The following is a 15,092-nucleotide window of genomic DNA, read 5'->3' as shown; positions in this document are numbered from 1 at the left end:
TGATATTTATGCTATATCACCAGTTAGAATAATCCAACACCTAACCCTTTGGTTAGCACCTTTCTACTTGATGTCAAATATCCTCTTTACTATTTAACTCTTGATCCTCCTAATTAGATATGTCTTCTCTATCCTTTCACTACTTCAATTTATTCTCCTTAATTGATTCTACAATGTATAACTTTTTCATAGCCATCTAAACCACTATGAATTCACTTTCAAGTCTTAGCATTCATCTCCTCATGCATCTATAAACCTCCTTAAGGTTTACTTCCTTAAATAAGCATTAGTGGAGATGGGCTAGGTCATGATCAATGATTGTGGTTGATCTTTATCGCCACCTAATTGCTTGCCTTTTCTAATTGGTTGCATGCATTATAGAAGGATTCATAATATGACTCAATCCTTATCTCTTATGATAAAAAATTAATGATCATGTCAACCAAAAAATAAATATATAGAAGTTTGTGCCATTAGAAATAGCTATGCTAAATACTGGTCTCTCGGTATCAATAGACTCTGATGCTCATCCTTCATTGTGCTCATTTATGTTGATACTCAGCTTATGATTAGCTCAACACTTACTCTTTTTTAACACCTAAATTATTCAACACACATTTTTTACTTGACACCTTCTATTGCCTTGGCACCTAAGTGACTTGGCACACATTCAGTTTTTAACAACTACTAGTGCTCATCACTAACTATCATATTACTCAACATGTACTATCTAGATCCTTATGATCAGCATACACTATGCACTTAGCTTGCACTATTCTCTAATAGATAATGATTAGGTGTTTTTTCACTTCCTTTTCAAAACCAAATGAGATAAACAAAAGAAACATCTAGACTATCATCAATGTTTATCCAAGGTTCAATAAAATTCTGCATTTTGACACAAAAAATTTTGAAATATTCTGTTGGAGTGAGCTCCTATTATACAAAAAATTTTGAGATATAGAAATGGACATTAGACTAACCAAAGAATTGGTGATTATAAATTGGAACAACATGAGCTCAAATGGATATCAAGTATGGCATGTCAATCACAAGGAAGAACAACAAGATATTTTGGAAGAGGAAGAGGATGGTAACAATGATAATGCAAACATACATGAAATAATTAATTTTAATGAATGACAAATGTCATAAAAAATAGGTCCCTCACAAAGCATTACAATTAATGAACTTGACATGAATGGCATGTGAAACTTTGATAACAACAACAACAACTAGACAGAAAATAATATTCACCAGAATCTACATGCAAATGCAACACAATTTATAAATTCTTGTGAAATAAATGTTGAAGGTGGGAACATTCTACCAGAGGACCATGTACCAAACTATCCACTTTTAGCACAACAACATGCAACACTTATAGTAATTTAAAAAAAATACAATTGTGCATCAAACAAACCAATGCACATGATTATTCAAGGCACAACTTGTACATAAAAATCATACAAGTTAATTAAATGAATTAGAAATGAACTAAAAAATAATGACAACAAAGAGAAGAACAAGCTACTCATTGTGGCTCCTACAAGTATTGCAACATTTAACATGTATGCATCAACAATACATATACTTCTAAAGATTCCTATCAAACAAATGAAACCACTACAAGGACAAGCATTGCCACATTTCAAGTGGAATTAAAGGAAATAAAATACATACTTATCAATGAAATAATTTTCATTGGCCCAAAATTGCTTCTGGAAGTAGATAGTAGATTGTGACAAGCATTTCCTCAAAATTAACAACTTTTCTTTGGTGGCATTTCTATAATCTTAGTTGGTGACCTCGCTCAACTACCTCCTATGATGGACAAAGCTCTATACACATCACACTCTATTGGTAGAACATTGTGGTATCAATTCAAAATAGTTATCACATTGGAGAAATTTTTTAGACAACAAGGTGCTGATAAATAACGAGCACAATTTTGGCAGCTATTAAAGAATGTACAAAATGCAAAATTGACAAAAGTAAATAAGGAGCTCCTTATTAAATGTACAAACCAACACATTCTACCTAATAAAAATGAAGAATTTGACAAGTCAATACATCTATTTTCTACAAATGATCTTGTCAAACTACACAGAAAACAAATGTTGAAACTCTTCAATATTCCTATTACAATGAGTATAGCAACATGATCATCAAATACCATAGAATATGTGATTGTAGATGAACGATTGGAAAAGGATATTCATATATGTAAAGGGAATTCATCATGCTAACAAAAGACATGTCAACATAAGAAGGCCTTATAAATGGATAACTTAGTGAAATAATTGATATTATTTATAGCCCAAATTAAAACCCCTCGAAACTTCCACTGTATGTTGTAGCAAGGAATGATAATTACAACAGTCCACCTCGGAACACATATGATCCAAAAGTCATACCAATAGTTCCTTTGACATTTAGCACATGAAGAAAAATCTTGATAAAAATGGCATGGGCTTTTACTATCCACAAATCCTAAGGGCTTGCACAATCGAAAGCAACAATTGACATTGGTAAAATAGAAAGACAAGATTTGACATTCACAAAAATATCTAGAGTCAAATAATAAAATGGATAGCATATTCAACCACATTTCTTATTTAAAAGATACTCCAAAATGAAAAACAATACATATACAACCTTAAGGACAAAAGGAGCACACTTACAAGAACTCACCCTATCAATAGTTAAGGTATGAAAAACTTGTTGAAGTTGATGAAAGATCAACCCCATAGCTTTTAAGAATCACCTGCATGTGAACACCTATCATAGAAAGAGAGAAGCAAAAAATATGGAGGTTGGAATTCCTAGATCCACAAATGAGACATTCTTGATGAGAAAAATGATAAATTGCTACTATCAAAAGTGAATCAATGAATTACAAAGAATCAATTATTATATGCCCAAAGTTTAGCTTAAGTAAATTAGGGATAATAAGTGACTTAATAATTAAATCAATATGACTTAATTAATAAGAAAAATACTTTATTACTCTAACACCTCCCCAACCCCCTGCCCCCCCTTTAGATAAATTTAGGGAGTAGCTAAATACCTAGAAACTACTACTAAAAGTAAATTAGGGTCCTAGCAACAAATCCTAATGAGGTACCCAAGCACAACCAAATCTCAAAAAGAGGAGAAATAGAGAAAACCACATGAGAAAAACCTTACTCTAAAAAAAGACAAAAACAATGCTAAAAGAACTAGTGAAGGAATGAAGAAGCCTCCAAACTAGGGAATATCCCAGAAGATAGGAACAAATGATGATCATGAGGAACACCACTAAAGCATGAAGCTACAAACAGTGCCAAACTATTGATCTGAAGAACTACCACTATATAGAACATGACAAGGTAGAGAATACTAAGTTTGAAGAGCTGATCAATCGACGATGGAAGGTATCTTCATGGCCTCCAAAAATAGGAATGAAAGAATTTCCTTATGGTAAATGATCCATCTCACCAAAATGCATAGGTATCTAGCCACTACAATCGCCTAGTACATAAGATCAAATACTAAATACATAGCTCACTCCATCAAACTAGAAAGAAATAGAACCAATATAATGCCCCTATAATGTTTAGAGATAAGACATGAACATTAAAAATAAATGCAATATCTCCTGCAAAAAGAAGAACCAAGAAGATCAAGAGTGCAAAAGAAGTATAAGCACCTATAATGGAACATGTCATTGACAAATCATGAGGCTAAAATTGTGGAAGGAACACTCACTTGACAAAGGAAGATGATTATTATGGCCAACATGAAACCCCCCAAGGAACTTTATAATGTAATGTGAGTACAACAAAACACAAAGATGTGCAAGATCCCAAAATGTAATAGAGTGATACTTTGTCTTAGTGCATTTGTAAATAATTCATACAAATGATGTCTAAATAGGCTTGAAGAGACATAAGGCTGGTACAAAAAATAATACAACCCATGGTGAATCATTTGAAGCAATGAAATTGATCCCTAGACTTGAAACAACCAAGATATCTACTAGAATGCAAATAAAAAGCAAAAAATTGGATAGGATGTGCCTAGAGAAGAATCTAGAAAATAGAATGTCTCAAAATATGTCTCTCAAAGTGAAATATAGAAGCTGACTTTGATTGCATAAATTAGAAACCAAACAACATCAAAATTTAAAATAAACTACACCATCACTACGGGCTTAAAATTATCTTTCTGGTGATATCTCATTTGTGAAAAACAAAGTCTAGATGAGCAAGTTATGATGAAAAAACTACACATAGGTCAGAAAAGCATTGAAAGGGTCAAATAATTTTTTATCACCTTAGGATTCATGCCAAACTACCTCAGAAAGCATGCCCATTGGTACCAAAAATTAGCTTGGGAAGTGTGCCAAAAAAATTATAGCATGCATTAAAATTCTTGATTTGTGTGCCAAAAACTTTTGATTTGCATACCAAAAAAATTCAATTTGTGTGCCAAAAAATCTCAATTTGTGTATCAAAAATTTCAATTTTTGTACTGAAAATATCTATTTACATACCAAAAAATCACAATTTCTATCCCATAAATCACAAAATCACCACATCTGGAAATGTGTCCAATCTAGGAGCAATATTTGTTTTGCCTCAAATTCCAACTGTGTCCAAATGGGAGATTTTAAATATGAAAGTAAACATTTTTTGGTGCTATGATCTCAATGGTGATGTCTGTTTGGGCTCTAAGTGACCCAAAAATTAGTGACCCACCAGATTCAATACAAAAAATGAAAAATAACTCTGAAAAATGAAACCCTCTGAAAGACAAAGCATAGATCTGAAAGCCAAGCTAGACTTCTCATAAACGGAATACGGGCATGAAGATATGGAGCTCTGATACCATGTTGAAGTTGATGAAAGATCAACCCCACAACTTCCAAGAATCACCTACATGCAAACACCTATCACAGAAAGAGAGAAGAAAAAGCTATGGAGACTGGAATTCCCAGATGCATAGATGAGACATTCTTGATGAGTAAAAAGATAAACTGATATTATCAAAAGTGAATCAATGAATTACAAAGAGATTAATCCTTGCAAAAGGAGATCAAAACCCTAACAGGTAAAACCTAGGTTGCATGATAATAATTAATAAAAGAATTAATTATTATATGCCCAAAGTTTAGCTTAAGTAAACTAGAGATAATAAATGACTTAAGAATTAAATCAATATGATTTAATTAATAAGAAAAATACTTTATTACTCTAACAAAACTAATATTAATTTATTATGTTATAAAATATGCATGTCCTATTCTTCACATGCAAAAAAAGATTCATTTGTGAAAACTCAAAATAAAGAATACACTTTAAAAGCCAACCTAATATAAATTTAATAGAAAATACTTCTCTACATGTGTTTAATGATGCTTCAAGTACAACAAATTTATTGGAAAATTTTAAGCAAGGACATATTGATATGGAAATTCATGGTACCAAAGAATCCAAAAGTAAGCTTTCCCACACTTGCAAATGAAATTTATGTATTTTTTAATTTTTTAAAAATTAGCATGCTTATTCAATAAATTTTACTATATGCTTTTCAAAACAAAATGCCTCATATTGTTATAGATTGATGATGTGCATTTTTAACAAATTATTGATTTTTTTGTAGACAAAATGAGACAACCACTACACAATTATCAAAGAAATTAGTAACAACAAAAAAGGATTTTCCTTCTTCTATTACATTGAAGAAACTGTACAACATATGTTACTATCAACATACACATTGCATCTTTTGGTGCAAGTGCTACTATATTTCTATGATATTTAGGAATCAAAATAGGTCATTGATTGACTTTTTGTTAGTGAAATTACCAATAGATATCTTGTGCCATTATATTCAATCTAGTAAATCACTTGCAAACTCTATTCTTTACTATACCCTTCTATGTATCTTTGGTAGGCTTGATTAGAATGTGCAATTTTTTTTAAGGTGTCGTAATATTTCATTATAGGACCAATTGACTCTTGATTAGGACAAGGTTTTCTTATCTTGAGGATGAAGGGGTTTAATAAAAAACTATTTGTGGTCCCTAAGTAATCATCAAATCAATTTGTTATATTTCTTAGAAGTGATTATATTAAGACCCATAATCTTATGAAGAATTCAATTTTTTAAAAAACCATACTTTTGATCATCATGGTTTGAGTTGGATTGATTTTTAAATTATTGCTTTTGTTATTATAGGATTTATGAATGCTAAGATCATGTTTTTCCTTATTATAACATTATATTTTGATAAATTAATAGTAGTACATTATTTATATTGATTTGATATTATTTTGAGCACATTCTAATTAATGCCAGAGGTGTTCTATAGTGGTATCATCCATCAATATAAATTTTATAGATTTTTTAATAAAGTATATAGTCTTTTGCACATCTTTTGATTGGAAACGAACATTAATTTGATTATACATTAAAAATAAACTATTTGAATTTATTGATTGTCACAATTCAAATGAAGAGTCATAAAATTATAATGCTTAAAGAATAATAAACGCACGAATGGATTTACCTCTTCATTTAAATTTCTTAAACAAATGAAGGAAAGCGTATTTAATGACACAAAAGAGAGCACCGAGCAATCCTAGGAGAATACAAGAGAGACATTTGAGGGCACGGAAGAGAAGAATGCAGAGGGCACAACGGACGTGCTGTGTAATATCTTGAGGTGGTAATATCAAATGATGTGTTGTAAGAGAAAACAAAGAGAGCCGAAATGAGTACCAAGAAAGATCGGGAACATCTTGAGGAAAGAAGAGGAATTTTGAGATCTATTGGAGATATAGTGAAGGCGTTGTTGGAGGTGGAAATAGGAAATCATCCGACCTATAGCCTTGAGAGAAAGAAAAGCTCCGAACACTATCTCCCACATCATTTCATCGTTCTCTTGCAACTGACATTTTTCTTTGTGTTGTTGAGTTCTTTGCTTCTTTGTAGTAATGGAAGAAAAAATGCATGACAACAACAATATAGTTTGATGGAGAGGAGTGGAGAGAAAAAAAATGAGTAGCAGCAAAATGCATTTCCTCTAAACCACAAACACTCAAGTTAAACTGATAGAAATGCACAACAAGGAGATTTGATGGAAAATGAAGTGAACAAGGTGATGGTCTCTTTACTCTGGCTAGGAAGAAGAGTGAAGAGGGAAAAAAGTATGTCCTATGACTTTGGTAGAGAAAACACCTTGGAGATTAATGTTTTTGGATTTCTTGGATAATAAATTACAGTTCTTTTGTTCTTTTAATTTATTTTTTAAATATAGATTTTTATTATTATTGTTGTTAATAATATCAAATTAATTTCATAGATTTTCTATATTTCTTTAAGTTTTAAAAGTAAATTTTATAAAATAATTATTTCAATGTTACTAAAAACTTAATTATTATCTAGTTATTCAATTTTTCTTCCAATTTCTATTGCAATATCCATTTCGTTATAAATATTTTCCATTTGTAATTAGGTTTTGATTAAGTAAAATAGGTTTTAATAGGTGCCTGAAACCCAACAATAAACAAAAGAGACCAACATTATGTGGGAACCCAACCTATGCATCACGACATATAGGTCAAGATGACTACACAATTGGATTCCCTAGTTTTAATGTAGCGAGTTTGTGCTTACATCGAGACATAAGAAAGTTGAGATGACCATGGCCTCACTCAATCTTTGTTCAATCTTTGATTTTATTTGTTTAGTCTTTCATCGTCTCTGAACATCTTTGATCTTTACTCAGTCTTTACTTAGTCTTCTTAGTTCTTGCACAGTTCGCTCAATCCTCGATTTGTCTTTGCTTAGACCCCTTTTCTCATCCACTTCTTCCATTCTGGGGCAAGATCTTTGTTTGTTTCTTTGGAAAACATCATCATTCTTTGACATAATGTGTTCCTAGATTGATACACATTAGTCAAAGAGGGGCAAATTTAATCACCCAAAAATAGTCCAGTAAATTATAAGACCCATTTTGTCTCTTTTAAATTATTCCAATGCTAAACCATAAATTACTTGATCAAGTCCATTTATACGATTATACTCTATGGTTTGACCACTTTATCCTAAGTCTCTTATTTAATTAAAAGAACTTGCTCTCTTTTAAGTAAATAAAAATCCCCACTTCCAACCTATCCTAAGTGTGCACACATAAACCATTACTCTTATTTTAAAAATTAAAGGAAATACTTTTTTTTCTACACATGAGTGCACAATTTTCTACATGAGCAAGAATCTTGTATTTTCAAAATAACTTGAATTCTCCTCCACACAACTTTTTCCTCGTAAAGTCAATTGTTGATCTTGATTAGGTAAGATTCTTGTACGCATGGATCATTCATGATGCATTCTTCACCCTTGATTATGCCTCTCTTTTTCTTTTAATCTTATCCATCCATTTCTCTTTAAAAGGAGGTTATCTCCCCATTCTTGCATAGGTGAAGAAGTTGGAGCTATTGTCACATTGTCGATTTGAAGCCTTGGTACTCTGGAGTCTCATTGCATTCTTGGTGTCTTGGAATACTTGGAGCTTGCCCTCATCTTGTATCTTGGACCTTGTTCATCATGTCTAGGTTAGTGTCTATTCATCTTGCATTTCAATTTCTAGATTAGCTTGTTGTCTTCATTGCATTGCATTTTTAATTTACTTTCACCATAGCTAGGTATTGCATCTCATTTATCTTAGATCATGTATTTCATTTGAATCTTCCATTCTATGGTGCACCTTGCAAGGGTTTCTTAATTGGGTTCATTTGAGAGCAATTATTCTATTGTTATATTCTTAATTCAGCCTTGTACAATATCATAGATAGGAAGCTATAGGCCAATTCTTGAGGAGCTTATCATGGGTTTCCTTAAGTGTAATGTCCTATAGACGGGTGTCCACATTTTTCACACACATTTTTATGGTGAAAGTAAAGTGCAATACAATGCAATGAAGACAACAATGTAATATAGAAATTCAAATGCATGATGGATAGATGCTAACCTAGCCATATTGAATAGGGTCCAAGATGCAAGATGAGGGCAAGCTCCAAGTATTCAAATACACCTAGAATACAATGAGACTCCAAAGTACCAAGGCTTTAAAGTAGTAGCTTGATGATAGCTCTAACTTCCTCACCTATGCAAGAGTGGAGATAGAACCTCCTTTTAAAGAACAACAGAGGGATGAGATTAAAAGGAAAAAGATGCATAATCAAGGGCAGATGATGCATTGATTGATCTATTTTTACAAGAATCTCACCTAATCAAGATCAATGATTGACTTTAAGAGGAAAAGGATGTGTGGAGGAGAATTAAAGTTATTTTGAAAATAGAAAATTTCTCCTTACAAAAAATTGTACATTCATGTGTAGACAAAAAATTCTTTTTCTTTTATTTTTAAAATGGGAATAATGCTTTATGTGTGCACATTTAGGATAGTTGGGAAGTGGGGCTTTTTATTTAATTAAAAAGGAGCAAGTTCTTTTAATTAAATAAGAGACTTAGGATAAATTGGTCAAACCATGGATTAGAATCAAAGAAATAGACTTGATCAAGAAATTTGATTTATGGTCTAGCATTGGAATAACTCAAAAGAGCCAAAAGGGGTCTTATAATTTAATGGACCATTTTTCAGCAATTACAATTGTCATTGCTAAAAGGCTGAAGAGCTCAACAACAAAAAAGTGATTTGATGGTGCATTTTTGATAGCTTATAGAATAATATCCAACAATAGGTTGGTTCCATACGTTGACTAAAATTTGCCAGATTTTTTTAGCCTTCCTCCAACTTAGTTTTTAAAGGCTTCTTATGCAGGATGATCCCACTATACTTTGTGCATTGCTTGAATTTTAGTAAAATATTTAATATTTTCATCAAACAATGGAGATGTTAGGAACATCTTTGGAAAACCTTATAATTTCTATAAATAGATTGGTAAAGTTATTTTTTAGTTTGTACCGAGTTTGATTTTTATGACTAATAACATAAGATTGATATCAAATTCTATTCTATTTATAATCTAATTGATCTATAACTACATAATCAAATTAAAGCTTGGATTTTTTCTAGCCCGTTGATCTTTAAGGGCTATTTTGTTTATATTCAGTTTGATTTATTTTATAAAATATCTTTAAAAAATATATAGTGGAAAGCCTTTGCTATTAGGATAGGTAATTTTTTAATTAATAAAATCATATTATTTAAATTTCTAATGTATAATTTTTAAAATATACAATTTTATTTCTAAATCTTTTCATACAAGATCTTCTAGAATTTATATTTGAGTGGGGAAATTTTATTTTTCGAAAGTTGGTTACAGACATGACATCAATTGAACATTTCATTTATTTGTGTATTTATATGGATATTTAATTATTTTATATAATTGAATTGAAATTAAATTATTAAATCAAAGTTAAAATTGATTAATATAATTAAAATTTGATAATGTAAGTACCAATATAGTTAAGACTATTACAACAAGTAGTCACATGCTTTTGTGCATCTCGTGAGTCGATAGGAGATATAAAAATTTTCGAAAGGAAGATAGTTAAAATGTGTAGTGAAAATAAATATGTATGATACTCTACATTTGCAAAGAGTATAGCATGTCAACTAAATAAAATTAATTAATAAATTAATTAAATTGAAGATACCTAGATTGATTTGTGTTTCTTATTTTGTCATATAATATTAGAAAAATTAATTTTATAACAACAAAATAAAAAATCATCAATAGTTCATAATAAATATACTTTTAAAATTTTATTATATAGAAGAAACCTTTTCGAACAAATAGCTGATAATTCAAAAAAAATACAATACATATTTAATGTTACTTAAACAAGTTTATTTTTCTTAAGAAAATAAAATTACATGTTTATTTTCAAAGCTAGTTTGTAGAAGCAATTTTATTCTTTAGTTTCCCTTTTCTCAAATTTTACAGAAATTTCTATAGTAAGAAAAATAATGTCATTCAATAGTTAAAGCAAAAAAAAAAAAAACCAAAAGAGCAATGCCATATTATATGTAGGGGAAAAGCCAATGAATCTAGATTGAGAAGAAATAATGAGGACAATTACATATTTTAAACCCCATTGCACAAAACTATCCATCTCCTTTTAATTTGAAATCCTGACTTATTATTAGCAACATCTTTATCCCTCTACATTTGATTGCAAACACCTACAAAAGCAAAAGTTTCAAACCCAAATAAAGTCATGTCATATGATAAAATATAGATGTTTTTGACTAATCAAAATGGATCGAGAATTTTAAATAATAAAAATGTTATAAAAATCTAATATATTTTCCACTACTTGAAAAAGAAAAATTACTTAAATAAAGGGCTATTCAAAAAGTCATTTTCTAAGTAAACCTTGTACAAGAACTCTATTTTCTTAAAAAAATTAAATCTATTATTTATAACTAAGCTATATTAAAATAAGAAACAAATTAAAAGTACTATAAATGGTTAAACTAAATTGTGCTAAAAAAAATGTTTGTTTATTTATATTTTTATTTATTTATATTTATATTTTTTTTTTAACTTTTCTAATTGGATTGATAACATAGTGTTAAATGTAATGCTTGAGAACTCAAATAGGTATATTTAACTTCCTCATACTCATTAATAATTACGAAAATTGAAGTACAAATCAAATATGATTTTTTTTTAACATAGTTTGGTTTTAAAATTTCATAACTTTTATATACTTCACCAATTTGTCCAATGAATATTAATCAAATGAATGCAATGTCAAGGTATATAAATGTGATAGTAAAATAAAATATCATTAGATCAAAGTTCAAGTAAACATATGCAAAATTGAAATACGAGAAATCTCATATGCAAGAATACTACTCAATTTTTTATCAATATACATAGACCAGTCACTTCTCATTTATTTTATTGAACCACCCAATTCAAAGGCTTCACCATGAAAGAACCAAGAAAAAAACTTGACATCGTAGCCATTTCCACAATAAGTTTTAAAATTAAATTTTTACACAGAATTACTATCCCGAGGAGAAATCTCCCAACATAATTGAATTTTAATAACAACTTTGAATTTCTTGCTTGGCTCCACAATAGGGTAGCCATTATGAAATCTACAACACATCAAAGTATCATGGAAAGAATGAAACTGATCGAGAGATAAACAATTCAACATGAAGACAAAAAAAACATATGCTCCCATCCAGGGTTGCACAATAGGTTCGCCATTGAACTAGACTAGGGAGAAGGTGGATTTTTCCAACATGAGATGTTGGTCACAATATCATAACAGGTGCCCTTTCGGAGCTATAATCACAAGAACTTCCATTCTTTCCTTTTCTTATAAACCAAACTAGAAACATGGTTTGTGTTGATGAGTAGGGGCCCATAACAACCTACTCTCTCTCCCTCTCCTCATCCTAAGAAAAGACTCTACACTGTCAGAGTCCAACTAAAGACCTCCTCCCGTACATAGCCACTTTTTCCCTATATGAGGATGAGTAATGCCAATACAACCCATACAATCCCTTTCAAAATCAAAGCAAAATAATAAGGAGAAACATTTAAGAAAAATCCATTTCAATCCCTCCCAAACATATTCATCAAACACACGAACATACATATGCAAGAAAACTACTTAAGCATAAAACGCAACATGAACAGAATGATCTTGAGGGATTCCTACCTTCACAATAAGGTTAAGGCAACTAAAAATTTAAAATGAGCTTCCCTTCATTTTTTTTCTTCTTCAATCCTGAATTGCTCTCTAAAACTAGAGGTTGGGTGAACACTCTTCCTCTCTCAAATTTGCCTCTAAATAGGATACTAACTCAACCACTTTCAAAATGCAATAACTCAACTAACTCAACTAGTCATAAGGCTAACCTCAAGGTGGAGTTTAACTCATCCAACTCATGGTGAAACATTCAATTTTCGCAATAAAGAAAAAATTGGATATTTTGGTAACCATAAAAGTCACCAAAAGGGGCTAGAGGGATGGAAAATGCCCCCAACCCATAACCATACCCTTTAGGTACTTAGCTTTCATGATTTTTGGCCTCTAGGACTATTTAGGGACCTACCAAAAAGTTTGAAAATTTTGGACTTTCTAACAACCTTCCAAAAATGCAAATTAATCACTAATCTTGATTAGGGTAATTAATCTCGATTACTAACTAATTAGTAAAAGGGTCGCTAACCTAGTCCAACTTTGATCTTCAGGTTACTTGGCTAACCCTAACTGTCAAGCTAAAATGCATATATGAGTCACAAGTGCTAAGTGACACTATAAAATCACTATTACAAAACATTAACACGTAATGATTACAGAATGATACATTCATTCAATTCATGATACAAATAAAATATGAACAATGGGGTCTACTTCTTTTATTAGACTCAACCCTGGTTTCCATAAATGGTACATAGGGTTCAGTTCTGATTCTCCATTAGATTTCTTGACTAAAATATCCTACACACTCATTGCACACATTAGTAGCTCAAGAAAAATCACATGCATATATAGATAACTCATTAGGGTAATCACATAACTCATAACATAATCTATCAATTAATTAACTATTTATCTATTTTCTACTCATATACTTAACCACTAAAATTGCATAATTAAAGTGTTAATCATAGTCCTAATTCTGCATTCACTTTCTATACATCATCATTAGTATACATGTTTATAAAGCATCAAATAGAATAATTAAACATTTGAAAGTAAAACATCACACAATATCAAATAACATAATAATTTTTAGTGTATCTAGTAGTGTCTCGACATATCAAGTCATGAGTGTCAAAATAATAATGTATCAACTATACTATGTCGAGGAGGCCTCATATATTTCTCTCAAAAAATTATAATCTAAGTAAAAAAATTTTAAAATGATTGATTGATCAATCATATTGTTCCTAGTATGTTGTTTATATTTTAGTCTATTAAATTGATGTTTTAGAATCTATTTGATCTTTGATCATGGTTACCCTTATAATAGAGAGGCAATCTATGTCACCTATTAATCAATAAGATTTGTATTTTATATGTGTTTTGTTGTGGTATTCTATATTCTATTTATTTAATTTCATTATTACCACAAGTACTATTATCATTTTGACCATGCTTTTACTCTAGAATGGACTTTATCTTGTTGAATTATGGAAGAAAAAAAAGAAATAAACAATAATTTTTTATAAAAAATTAATTAATTACAATTGCAGTCATACAATGTAGACCATTACATTTTGCTATTTACAATTCTCAGAAGCTAGAATAAAATATATTCAAGGAAAACTTATTTAATATATAAAAATCATAACGCCAATAAAAATAATAGAGTCTTATCTACAAAAATATATTATTTAATTTCTTCTAACCACAATATGAACGAGATTGCATTGCTAACATTGAACATGACAATTTCATTGAAATCCAAGTCAAATCTAAAAATGATCTCGACCTTTAATGCTTGGTATGCCTGTGAAATGGTAGACTTCAAGCTTCTACTCCATAGTCACATGGCTTATGCACTAAAACTCTGAATATTTTTAATATTGCTTTATGTGGTATATCATTTTGGGAAAGTGGATTTAAGCTATGAAGAAGTAATTTCATAAAGCAAATAACAAACAGAAGAAAATAATAGTACTACATATGAATTTGGATGAGAAAATTTAATTCTTAAAAGTAGAAGGTTCCAATAAAATTCTAAGCTATAAATCATGAAAGTTTCGATATAATTTTAAAAGATTGAGAAAACTTCGATTTGGATAGATATCATTATGCCACCTTTTTGTGTGATTTACTCTTCTTTTTGAAGTATTAGATAGCAGCCAAAAGAAAGGAGGGTTGACCTCGAAGTACAAAAAGGCTGAAGATAAGTCAAAAGTCACCTCCCACTTATCTAACCGATACTAGTTTTATACTTCAAAAACCAAATAAAGACTAGCTCAAAAAAAAGAAACCCTTATCGACAATCCTATCCTTAACAAGCATATAATACAAAAATTTATACTAGCAACAAGGAAATTTATTACTGCTACTAGTCCAGTTCATGATCATATACA

Source organism: Cupressus sempervirens, chromosome 5, assembly GCF_028749045.1.
Source record: "Cupressus sempervirens isolate cs-2001-9-10 chromosome 5, ASM2874904v1, whole genome shotgun sequence".
Classification (NCBI taxonomy): Eukaryota; Viridiplantae; Streptophyta; class Pinopsida; order Cupressales; family Cupressaceae; genus Cupressus; species Cupressus sempervirens.
This window is presented reverse-complemented; position numbering follows the sequence as displayed.